The sequence below is a fragment of the Cetorhinus maximus genome, chromosome 10 (genome assembly GCF_964194155.1).
Source record: "Cetorhinus maximus chromosome 10, sCetMax3.hap1.1, whole genome shotgun sequence".
NCBI lineage: Eukaryota > Metazoa > Chordata > Chondrichthyes > Lamniformes > Cetorhinidae > Cetorhinus > Cetorhinus maximus.
This window is the reverse complement of record NC_135888.1, coordinates 115,253,304-115,265,913: the sequence shown is the minus strand read 5'-3', so window position 1 is coordinate 115,265,913 and position 12,610 is coordinate 115,253,304.

The following is a 12,610-nucleotide window of genomic DNA, read 5'->3' as shown; positions in this document are numbered from 1 at the left end:
CCTCCTGCATGGACCCTGCAGAACCCAATTAGATGCTGATACTTCACATGCATAGCCTCACAGTTCTTGGCACGATCCAGCACAAAGGCCCATTCAACTCTCTCTCACCTCATGGACTAAGACCCTGGTCCTTCAATGATATCCGATGCACTTTGGTTGCAGACCCTTTATGTGAGATCTACTGCAACCCTCAATAAGGAGATGAGCAGGCCAAACAAATCTACATGTGAGGTTTGACAAAGGCTTCAGTCAACTGCACATGCACCTCTTTAATCTTACACTCAAATCCCTCTTGCAGTCAAGGTTAACTTGCTCGTTGCATGCTATTTACAGCCTGCACTTGCATGTTAACTCAAATTGACAATCACAGCTTTCTCCAGACATGTTGGGTAGCCTCTGGTTTTCTACTGTTAAGAAGACAGTGCAGAGCTCCAGTGTCTCATTCCTGAGACTGCATCCACAGTGTTCCCTGCCATTCCCAAAGCAGAGTTAACAGCAGCAGGAGTTCCAAAGATCTTGGTGAACACATTTTCAGAGATCAGGATATGGTGAGCTACAGGTAATGGCTTGTGTGATGCGTGTCCAGACCCACACTCACAAATAATGGCCAGTGCTTAATCATGCACATGTGGGATTATTGAGTAATCACTATGTTGATAATGTGAGAAATGAATCTACAGGAGTTCAATACTGGACTCTAATGGGGCCCAAATTCCACACCCTTCAATGCCTGTGACCATCGAAGCAACTAGCAGCGAGATGGAATCTAGGAAACTTCCAAACTGTATAAGTGACCATATATTTACAAGTGCCAAAACTATATACAATGGTTGTATACTCATGTCACTTGTTTGCCTTCAAAACTTCTTAATCTTTCTTTGCTTACTGCTACGCCTAGGTGCAGCCCTGACATCCGCAGCTGAAGTGGAGGTAGCCTGCTGACTGCTATGCCCTGTCAACTGCGATGACTTTGACGGGTGTCCTCTGATGGCCCAAGGCCTTGAGGGCCCCAGTCTGCTAAGGGTTTCTTGCTCAGGCGCAGTTGCATCTTTCTCGGCTTGACCTACTGGAGGCAATGGGGCCAGTGACAGAGGGGAGATGGAGCAGCAGGATACCCGTGTAGTGTCCTGTGGTGAAGACCATGGAGTGCCTGGCATCATCTGGGCATGCATCATGCAATCCTGTTCTGTGTGGGTGTCCAATGGCACCTCTCTGACTTCTTGAGGAAAAGGGGTAGCAGGAGGGAGGCTGCACTGCACCCATGGCTAGAGAGATGGAGTACAATTCCGAGCACATATCCAGCAGCCACTGTGTGTTTTGCTGGACCTGGGTCTCCAAGGCAGCCACCACCCATTTCATGGAGGCAGCCAAATGCTTGCATGCTGGAGCCATGACAGCAGAACATGGACAGACTCCTTCAACCTTCAGTCCAGTCTATGCATGGCCTCTGGCATCTCTCCCTGATGTTCCCCTGCCTGTCTCTGCATCTCCAACATGTCTCTTAGGGCCTAGTCCACAGGTTCACCATCTGCATGGGGATGAGCAGTGGCCTGGTCTCCAACAGTCCTCTGAGTGTCAGAGAACTCGGCTGTCACTTCCTCTGCCAACTGTGGACCTGTGTGAGTGATGTACTCACCAGATTATGACCCCGAGCCTATTTTAGAATGTGGGCCCACTGTGGTGACTGTATCTGCTGTGGCGGAGGGTGCAGGTGAACGTGGTGCTGGTGCATCCTCTGAGGTTTCTGAAGTATCTTCCTCAGAAGTGGGGTTGGAGATGGAGCTGTTGGTGGTCTGCATTGTTGACATCCCCCTTTTCTTGCTGGTATCTGGAATAGAGAAAAGAAAGATTTAGTGAATGCCTAAGCAGACTCCTTAATTAAACCAAGGTGTTACTCTGTGGACACAGCTGACAACAGCAAACTGAAGGCCTCCTCACTAGCTTCCTGGGGGAGTCTTATCTCACCTTCATCACGGGCGTGGTTGTGCTCCTCCCCTGCTATCTTGCTGGCCTGCTTCTCATAGGGGTTCAGGACACTAATGTCTGGAATGCCGTCTCCCGTCTTGCCCGCTTCCTCTTATTGTAGACACTTTTGTCCTGAAGAGAAACAGAAGTATTGATTGTCATCCTAATGGTTGCATGAGCAGTTCAGGAGCATGAAAACCTATGGCAACTGCTGAGCCCTACCCAGAAAGTGATTACAAGCAGGATGTCCTGCAGCTGATAGAAGATTGAGAGCATGAAGTGGCTGCCATACATTCAGTGCACATGTCCCACCTGCTGGTGAGTGCTGCAGCCCAAACTCCTGTCTGACATCCATGTGCACTCACTCACTTACACTGCCTGATGCCCTTATGAGTATCAGTTTTCAGTGAGCAGACAGGGCCACTTACCCTGACAGAGCGCAGCAGATCATTCATCCTCTTCCTGCACTGCTGGGCACTTTATTGGTGCTAACCTCCACTGTGACCTCTGTCCAGGCCACCATGCTCAGAAGGGTGGACATCCTGCTACCATTCCACCTGGGCGCCCTGGAGGAGAACCTCCAGAGACACTACACTGAACCATTGTTTTCTCTGGGACATTCTCATTGATATTCTTGGAGGACAGCCAGACTGAAGCTTCTGGTCAGCACTGAATGAATGGCTGTCCGGGTGCCCTTTAAATATGGAATCCATGGTGTAACGACGGGGATGACAACTTCCTGCCCGCCCCACTGCAAGTTTCAGCGAGCTCCTGGAAGATGCATAAGTAATGAGCTGAACAGTGCAAGGGTGTGCGTGGTCAGCCATCCCGCCCCACAGCGGGAATCAGTCCCATTTCCCCGCTTCCCACTAAACTTGGACTGCAAACGGAAGATTCCGGCCTAAGTGTACATTGTTCCTATCAGAAATTCCTCGCTCTGCAAATGCGCAATTTCAGATTACACCATCCCACAAACCAGGAATTTTCGGCCTGAATTTCTATATGGTATATTGAGCCCAAATGATGTAAATCCTCTAAGGTAGTGTGACTCTAGGGTATGGAAAACTCTAATCTTATATGTCCAGAGGTCTGCATATAAATAAGAACAGTAAATATTATAATTGAATCTTTCTATCCAGCAGATATAATCTATTTGAAGAATGCTTGGTGTGTTGTAATTGTCCTTTTCAAATACAAGGGACAGATCAATGATCAGTTTACCTCACCCAGTCTTGTCTTTTCCACTTCTTTCCTTAAAGAATTTCTTGTGATCAAACTCATCCTGACGCCCAGCATGCTCTGGATATCAACAAATACCAGTAGTGTAATGAATAACGTTTAGAAGTCTTTACATTGACCATTACTGCTGAAGAACAACCAGTCAAGACTATATGGTATAATTACAGGGCTCTTAAAAAAAAAAACAACAGTGACCTATTTGGCAGACTTTAATTAAAGTAAACAGAATTCTCCTGATTATTATTTGGAGTTTATATTAGTAGTGAACTGTCAAAGGCTATTTTCTGTCCAGTGAAGACAGTGGATAATTATAGTTAATGGTTTTGAGGTGAAGCATTAGAATAATGGCAGTGCATTAAATTATTAGCGGGGGGATCATTGTTTTTACAATTAATTACAGCACGCCTACTTTCTCATAACTTTCTTCATCAAGCTTTTGTAGCTTTTCAAGAACTGTTTTGCGAAACTTGCCACTTCAGAATGACATATATTTAACTGTGTGATCTCACCAAATGTACACATTGTATTAGTATTGATCCTGAAGCAATACAATTGCACTGATGTGATAAAACTTCTCAAGAGATACCTCCAATCAGGTTTGTGCCCCTGCTACAGTACTAAAACTGCTCTTATCAAAGTCACTAATTACATCCTATGTGACTGATGCCTCATCATTCTCAACCTGTCTTCAGCCTTTCACATGGTTGACTACACCATCCCCCTCCAAGGCTTCTCCACCACCATCCAGCTGGTTGGGACTGCACTTGTCTGATCCCATTCTTATCTATATAAACATAACCAGAGAATCACTTGCAATGGATTCCCTTCCTGCACCTGTACTATTACCCATGATGTCCCCAAAGGATGTATCCTTGGCCCACGTCTATTTCTGATCTACATGCTGCCCCTCAGCGACATCATCTGAAAACACTGCACCAGTTTCCACATGTAAACTAATGACAGCCAGCTCTACCTCACTACCATCTCTTTCAACCCTTCCACTGTCTCTAAACTGTCACGCCTTTTATCCAACCTCTAGTACAAGATGAGCAGAAATTTCCTCCTCCAACTAAATATTGGGAAGGTTGGAGCCAATGTCCTCCATTCCCACTTCAAACTCCATTCCCTGCCAGCAACTCCATCCCTCTCCCAACTATCTAAGACTGGATTAGACTGCTTGCAAACTTGGTGCCATATCTAACCCCAAGTTGAGCCTTTCACCACATATCCATGCCGTCACTTAATCACCTATTTCCACCTCCATAACATCACCCAATTCCATCCTTACCTCAGCTCATCTGTTGTCGAAACATTCATTCATATCATTGTTATCTCTAAACTATTCTAATGCATTCCTGGCCGACTTTCCATATTCTGCCCTCTGTAAACTTGAGGTCATCCAAAACCCTGCTGCCCATGCTCTTTCTTGCATGAAGACTCATTTAGCTATCACCCCTATGCTCACTGATCTACACTGGCTCTCAGTTAAGTAACACCTCAAAATTAAAATTCCCATTCTTGTTTTCAAATCCCTCCATATCTCACTCCTCCCTATCTCTTTAATCTGCTCCAGCCACACAACCTTCCTCTAATTCTCGACAGCATTATCTCTCTTAACCTTGTGTTCAGCAGCAGGAAGGAACATCACCCCACCACCCCCACAGCACTATTTAATGGGATCAAAGGCTACTTTCAGTTTAGCTGCAGGTTTATTTCAACTCTCTTGTTGAGTTTGCAGAAGAGTTTTGTGGTTCTTACCATTATTTAAATTGCTGAAATCTACAGGAGTGGTGTGACAGGTGATGAAGGACTTGATCCTGACTTCAAAGATTCTACATAGACCATTTTCTCCCAGACATGGGTGAAATAGATTGCAACCCTTTTGGCTTTTAGCGTGAAAGAGTGAATGAGCAGAAGCAACACAGAGCAGGATAAGCTGGTGGAAGAGGGAGGAGGATGAAGGGAAGAAGGGATCTCAGCAAGAGACTATATCCACCCAGTGTCATTGGGGAGCAATTCTCCAATATCAATCTAAGCCAAGAGCAGAGCGTTAAATGTACTCACTTCATTAAGGAGGTACTCGCTAAAATCTGCCACCTGATGCAGCGACAACTGCAACCCCAGAGCAGGGCAAGGACAGTATTGCTAGTGGCTATGAAGGTGACCGTGGTCATGAGGTTTTATGCACCTGATTCCTTCCAAGCTGGTATAGGTAGCACAAGCATGTGACTTTGTGGGGATTGTAGGCTTTTGTGTTGGGAAATATTGACTGTTTTGTTTTGTGGGTGCTCCATGCCAGTACTGGGATATGTCAGATCCAGAAATGATTCCACTCTCTCAACATCCATCTTGTGTACAACCATACTAAGTGTACTATGCAAGCCAATGCCCAGTATTCTAGCAGCAGTTACGTTGCCTTCATTCTATGGCAGCCCATTAAACCATCTGTATTTGAGCCACACACCAAACCAGTAGCTCCTCCAGCTCAGTTTGGGCAGTGGAAACATTGCTTGTGAGTGCTAGTCATGTGCTCCATAATGTTTCTTGTGGCTGTATGACTTTCAATGTAGGCCTGCGGGAATTTGTGTATGATTTCCTGACCAGCATCAAGATTCACGAGCGGGTAATCTTATTTGCCCAGTGGCCAGCCTTTGACTTGTGATGGTGGAAGGCGACAGAGAGGACTGCCACAGATTGAAAGAATCATGACTGCTTCCATAATATTGGGCATTCACCTGCTGATTATGCTGCCTATAGTTACACAACAGCTACACACTGAAGAAGTGGAATCCTTTTCTGTTGATGAAATTTCCTTTATTCTTTCATGGGATGTGGGCGTCACTGGCAAGGCCAGTGTTTGTTGCCCAACCATAATTGACCTTGAGCTGAGTGGCTTGCTTGGCTATTTCAGAGGGCAGTTAAGAGTCAACCACATTGCTGTGGGTCTGGAGTCACATGTAGGCCAGACCAGGGAAGAATGGCAGATTTCCTTCCAGAAAGGACATCAGTGAACCAGATGGGTTTATATGACAACCTATGATGGTTTCACAATCACCATTTCTGAGACTAGCTTTCAATTCCAGATTTATTTATTGAACTTAAATTCCACAGCTGCTATGGTTACACTTGAACCGATGTCCCCCAGTGAATTATCTTGGTCCTCTAGATTACTAGTCCAGTGACATTACCACTACGTCACTGCCCCCCCTACCCCAGGCCAAGTTCAAATGAGGAGCTCGCAAAACAATGTGCTTAAAATCAATAGCACCCTACACTATGGAGAAACCTACAATCCATACAAATCCTTCTGCCCACTCTGAATGCTTCTCTCTCTCAAGACAGAATGAGATGTCTGTATTTCCTGTTTTGTAGATAGACTTAGTAACCTTTAAATGGCAGTGCACTTCTAACTATGAGATATGTTTGTATATTGTATCTCGAAGCGCCTGAATGGAGCCAGATGCATAAAAATTAAGAACTACAGTCACCTTGACAGACAAAGGGAATGCTGTCCTTTTCCTCCTTTGATGGTGCAGTTGTGGCTGTAGCTGTTGTCATATTTCAGTCATGATCTCTTTTGTGAAGCAGAAAAATCTCATGCATCGGACCTCGCTGAAGTTGAGGTAAGAAAATTGCTCTGTGAGGACCTCAGACAATATGGCCTCCTGCTGAAAGCCCTTCCCCCCTTCCTCCTTGATCTTCGAGCAGTTTGTCCTCTTCTGTGTGACCTTTCTTCATTCTTCTAGTCATGCTCAATTCCTAGCGGAAGCCTTATCATCCATGCCAGGAAGCAACTTCTTTTGGCACACTATTATATATGAAAAAAATTACGACTGCAACACTGAGCAGACCACTCTCTGCAAACTATTAAAACTTCAGTTTTGATGAAAAAAGAGACATGCTGTTAAAGATTTTCATCTTGCACTCATGAGGATGATGCAAGAATACCAATTGTAAGGAAACAACAATTTATACTGCATGAGAAGACATTAATTGGTTGGCAAGTGCACTCTGATTGGTAGGGGCATTGCCATGGAGGATGCACCAGGGATGCAGTTAACTGCCAAGCTTTTGTTGAAATTCAAACCAGGCAGGTTGACTCAGATTGGTTAAGGCATTGTCATGGGGAACGAACCAAGGAATAGCTGTGTTAGGGGGAAGGAAGTAAGTAAGAATTTATGGTAAGGGAGAATTTATTGAAAAGGAATGAATTACTTAAAGTCTCCAGGCGACCAGGGCTACCAAGCACATTGGCAATTAAAGGTTACCAGATGAACCTTGCACAGCCTTAGGGCCTGCAAACAACAGAAAGGCCTTGGGAGCCAGACTGTAGTCAGAGCATTGGCAATAACAACTAAGATTAAGTGTGCTCTTCAACAGATAGGGGAAGAACAGATGGTCCCAGCTTAGATAGGAGGGAAGGTCTCTGCCTTGGTGAAAAATAGGGACATACGATGCATGTACCTGATAAGAGATGTCTGTTTAATGTAAACCTATATGTCGACGAGATCGGAATCTGGAAACTATTCTTGTATGTGACCAATAATGTATAAATATTTTGAACATTTGTAATTTAGCAGAGTACTGTCTCAAGCTGTATTGAGATGGTGCTCTCCTTGCAATTGCTCGAATAAACGATCGAAACCTGTACCTGAGACTCCTGTGGTCCGTTTGTCAAAGTGACCACAACAATTTGCCATAGTAGGCAGGAGACTTGGATCGGATCCTTGGGATGGCTCTGCAAAGCAGGTGAGTACATTCATTTACCACCTGTAGTTAGTGCAGTAAGCCTAGCCGAGAACGGTCCGGTCAAGTATCAAAGAATCAGGAGGAGGACTCAGGACAGGAGATAGGAGGCGCCAGGGGTAAGAGGCGGAGCCGTGCTAGTGGGGCCAAAGCTGCACAGAGAGGGCTGGACCATTACCAGAGATAGGAGGCAGAGCCATGCTGGCGGGTTACGGTTTGAAATATAACCTTAGCCGAAGCCACACAGGCCAGACCCCAGTTAAGAGGAGGGCAGAGCTGTGCTGGCAGGCTACGGTTTGAGATATAGCCTTAGCCAAAGCTGTGCAGGGAGGCCAGGGCCCAGTGAAACCGCACATACCTCAGATAATTAAGTTGTTAGGACCGTGCGAACGTACCGCGCAGAGATAGACGGAAAATAGGAACAGAATGCCCTCAGGGAAACAAAATAGCGCTATGGAACTTGACTGGGGGACCGCGGACTCCATTTCGAGGTTCATAGCGGAACAGCAGTCAAAACTAATCACTAAAAATGCAGAAGGAGGGGTGGAACCCATAGGGAACCCCCGGAGAACAAAAACAGTGGTGGATAGAGCAGAAAAAGGATAAGGAAAAGAAAGGGGTGATGGTTATTATTATCTTGTACCTACAGTTGTGCAGATGGATTAATACTAAGTTCCAGTCAATTAGAGAGAGAGAGACAAAGTCAGATTCAGGACAGATCAGAGCAGTGGCAGCAGATTGTAGTGATACTGATCAAGAGGAGGAGAGCTCCGAAGGAGAAACCTATGATGGAGTTGGGACAAAACCACCTTCATAAGAACCAACCACCCCACTGTGCCTGTTGAATCCCTATGGCCCCTATGGCAGTAACTGTTAGGAAAAGTAAAGTCAGAAATGGCGAATTAAAAACCGAAAGGAGAAAGGGAGCTGAGGAATAGGGGGAGGATAAGGAGATTGAGAGGATTACGGAGAAAGTTAAGCACGTACCATTCAGCCTGGGGGAGAAGCAGGTTTTGCTTAAAGAACTGTTGAGACTTAAAACTCGGCATAGCAACCCAGATGTTTGGACCAAACTGCGGGAAATGCAAGATTTCAATGCAATGCACCACCTTGATACCCATATACTGGTGAAGGCTAATTGCCCAGGGGATATTTGGGGAAGATTGCCCCTACTGTTTAGAAGTGGTGACTGGGCGAAACCTGGGGACGTCCCAGATCAGGAGAAGGCGACAGCCATGCACAGAGACTATGAGGAGGCAGTTAAGGAAGCCTTGGAGGAGGGAGAGACGAATTAGGAGTGTACAACGTCCGTAGTACAGAAGAAGGGTGAGTCCGTAATGGACTATGCAGAGCGGAAGTGGGAGACGTATGTACAGTTTTCAGGACAACTGCATCCTGTGCGGGATGATGAGATTTTCCTGAAAATGTGGAAGGATGATTGGGACCCGAAAGGTCCACTATTGAATTTTCTGTAACTTAAAAAAATGAATTGATCTAAGTTACAAGAGCTGTTTGTGCTGAAGGGAGAGAGAGAAAGAGAGAAAGGGGGGTACTCCGAGGGGGTTAATAAGCACTGACAGGCAGGAGCAAGGGAAATGTGAGCTTTCGTCAGTTTGATTGTCCGTATAGGTGGAGCCTTCAAGATCCCTTTATTTCCCCCACTGCTATTTGAAATTTCGTTTAGAATGTGAGAGTTTTAAGTCGTTAGACAGGGTTAGATGAACCAACCTTTGTACCACCCCCTTTGCAGACTAGCATCACCAGCTTCCAAGCTGATTGGGATTGATACATACGAGTTACATTAACTCATACAAGTTAGTATTCTAAAATTCTTAGGAAAAAAATTACCTGAAGTTCAAGGGCATAAACACACGGTCTAGGTGGTTCCAATGGATAAAAAGGGGTTTCTTTTGATGAGATTAATTAAATATGAAAGGAAATCTGCATCCCAACAGCACTGTAATTTGAATTTGGGACAATCTTGAGGTGTAAAGTGCAGTGTCATTTAACAAGTTACTTTTGAATCACTAGGATGCTGTCTAAGATAAAGAATGTGTCGATAAACATACGGGAATTATAACTTGGATACAAATCAATACACATAAGAAAAAGGTGGTTTTAATTTTGATAGCGTAAATTACATTTCTTACAAAGTTTAAAATTTGAGGTTTGGTTCCTGATAATTTCTCAAAAGGGAATTTTCATTTTAAAAGTTTTGACAACAATTGGCACTAATTCAAATGCTGCAAGCTTTTGTATTTGTAAGTCTGTTCCCAAAATATGAAGCTAAGCTCAAAACCTTGACAAAGTTAGGAAGAAATCCAATTTTTGGCCGAGTTAATGAATCTGGGATAATTCTAAAAGAAACGGGTCAGACACAATTTAGTGGGTTACTTTTGAGACAATGGAATGTTGTTTGAGAAGAAGGAACATGTCAATACCTGATTTCTGTTTTTAAAACTGTTATGAGAATATTTTATTTATTTTAAAGTCTCTCCAGGCAACCTGAACAAGATAAGATGGTAGCTGTTTCATGTGTAAAATGGTACGACGCAAGTAGGAGAAAGAGTTAGGGAAAGAGGACACAATATAAAAACTTTTTTAAGGGAAGTGAATTTGATAACTTGGCCATCAGCTGAGACATTGGAAACACACAGAGGGAGATAGCAAGGATCTAGAGACAGAGATCCTCATTGACATGGAATAGTTAATATGGCCTAAAGAGCAAGGAAACATTATAAACAATCAAGACAATAGAGAAACTGACATCAAGAGTACCTTAGGATGATCATGGCTAAGGGAAGAAAAACTTAGAGGTAAAACTATGTGGAATCTGTAGTTCAGGAATTGAAATGTAAGGAGAAATAATACTTGACAACAATTTACCACAAAATGGATACAGGTAAAGGGAAAGCTGGAAAAAGGCTAAATAGATATATTACTGATTGTATTAATGTGCCTGCGAATTACAAAAGTAAGGCCACAGGATTAACATTATGATGACAGACAGAGTTAAGTGGCTCACAGAGAGAACCGCCACTGGAAGTGAAGATACTGAGCCATTGAAAGATAGGATAAGAAGGTGCACTGTAGAGTTGTGTTGGCAATTTAAGGAATTGAGGTCCGACTTGGGACAGCAGCAGGAGACAGTAGACTGGAAGGAGTGGAGGGTGCCTATCCAGATGGATTCAGATCAGGGAACTCATTTCACAGGAAGAGTCATTAAAGAAATGTATAAATTTAAATTTGAACAGAAATTCCACATTCCCTACCAGCCACAGAGCTCAGGGATGGTGGAAAGGATGAACCAAACTAAAAAAAAATCAATAACAAAAGCAACTCAAGAGACAGGGAATAGCCCAATATTCTAATGCGCCTTAGGACTACCCCAAGCAGGACCACCAGGTTCACCCCATTTGAAACAATGACAAGGAGAGCAATGCAGTTACCCGAGGGAATCATAGTAGGAGTGGGAGATGTAGGACCACTAAAATGAAGGATGCGAGACTATGTGAGGGAAATAAGTAAGCAATTGCATGAGTTAAGGAAGGAAGTCAGAGACCAACAGGCGATGGTCAAGGTGAGCCCAGAGCGAACAGGCATGGACCATACGAGGTAATTATGACAGGCGATACATACGCACTTGTAGATATGAGAACAGGAAGTAAATGGAGGCATTACACACAGTTAAAGATACATGACAATTGACCAAGCGGTCACCCAGAGAACGGGAACCGATGTTAATGTCTCCACAGATCTACGACCCTGGTCGTGGGCGTATCAGTACTGGCAACAAGGTCGGGGATCATCACTGCTCATCCCGCACCGCAGGAGGAACTTTGGTACAGCACGGACAGTGCCGAATGCAACACGCAACGGGGAATAATAAATGTAACAGTCGGAGAACAAGTACTTTTGAATTGTAGTAAGGGTTTGCTTCATATCGGGCGTAGGAGGTCCGCCACTATCCAGCCACCTTCCACATCTACTTCCACAGTCCGAGTAGAGATAATTGAAGCCCCTCAAACCACACCGACTGACCCACCTTGTCCGACTATGCACCCAGGACCGATGAATGGTTTGGTACTGGTTAATCAGAAGTTTTGTATGATAATGTACACCATGAGCTGGTACCCGTAATCTTGAACATATCCGGAATTGCCCTGCCCCACTGGTGCTCAACCCATATTTGAGCACTATATACAGCTCTAATGGGCCAGCTGATGACTGAAGCATCTGAATTCAATGGCAAGATGTGATCAGGCTTGGGAGGGAACCATGTTAAGCGCAGCCTGATAAATGATGCCGCTATGATATTCAATATAGGGACATCAGTGGTTAATTCCATCGACCTAGCAACTGTAGATCAGAAGGTCCGTACCCTGAGCTTTAAGCTTAAGGAGATTTTAGGGCGGGGACAGGGAATTCAGGATACCCAATTAGATACGGACTAGGACGTGACACGGTTAATTCAAAGCCTGGCTACTGTGCTCGAAAGTCATGTGGGGACTATCATTAAACTAATTGAAATAGGGAAAAATATTTCAGACGAAGTGAGCAGAAATGATGTTTGCAGCACCTATGGATCTTGGGCCTTGGAACAAGCCCGGGAGAATTTAAGACAGATTAATAAAGGGGTAGTTCCTTTATGGGTAACTAA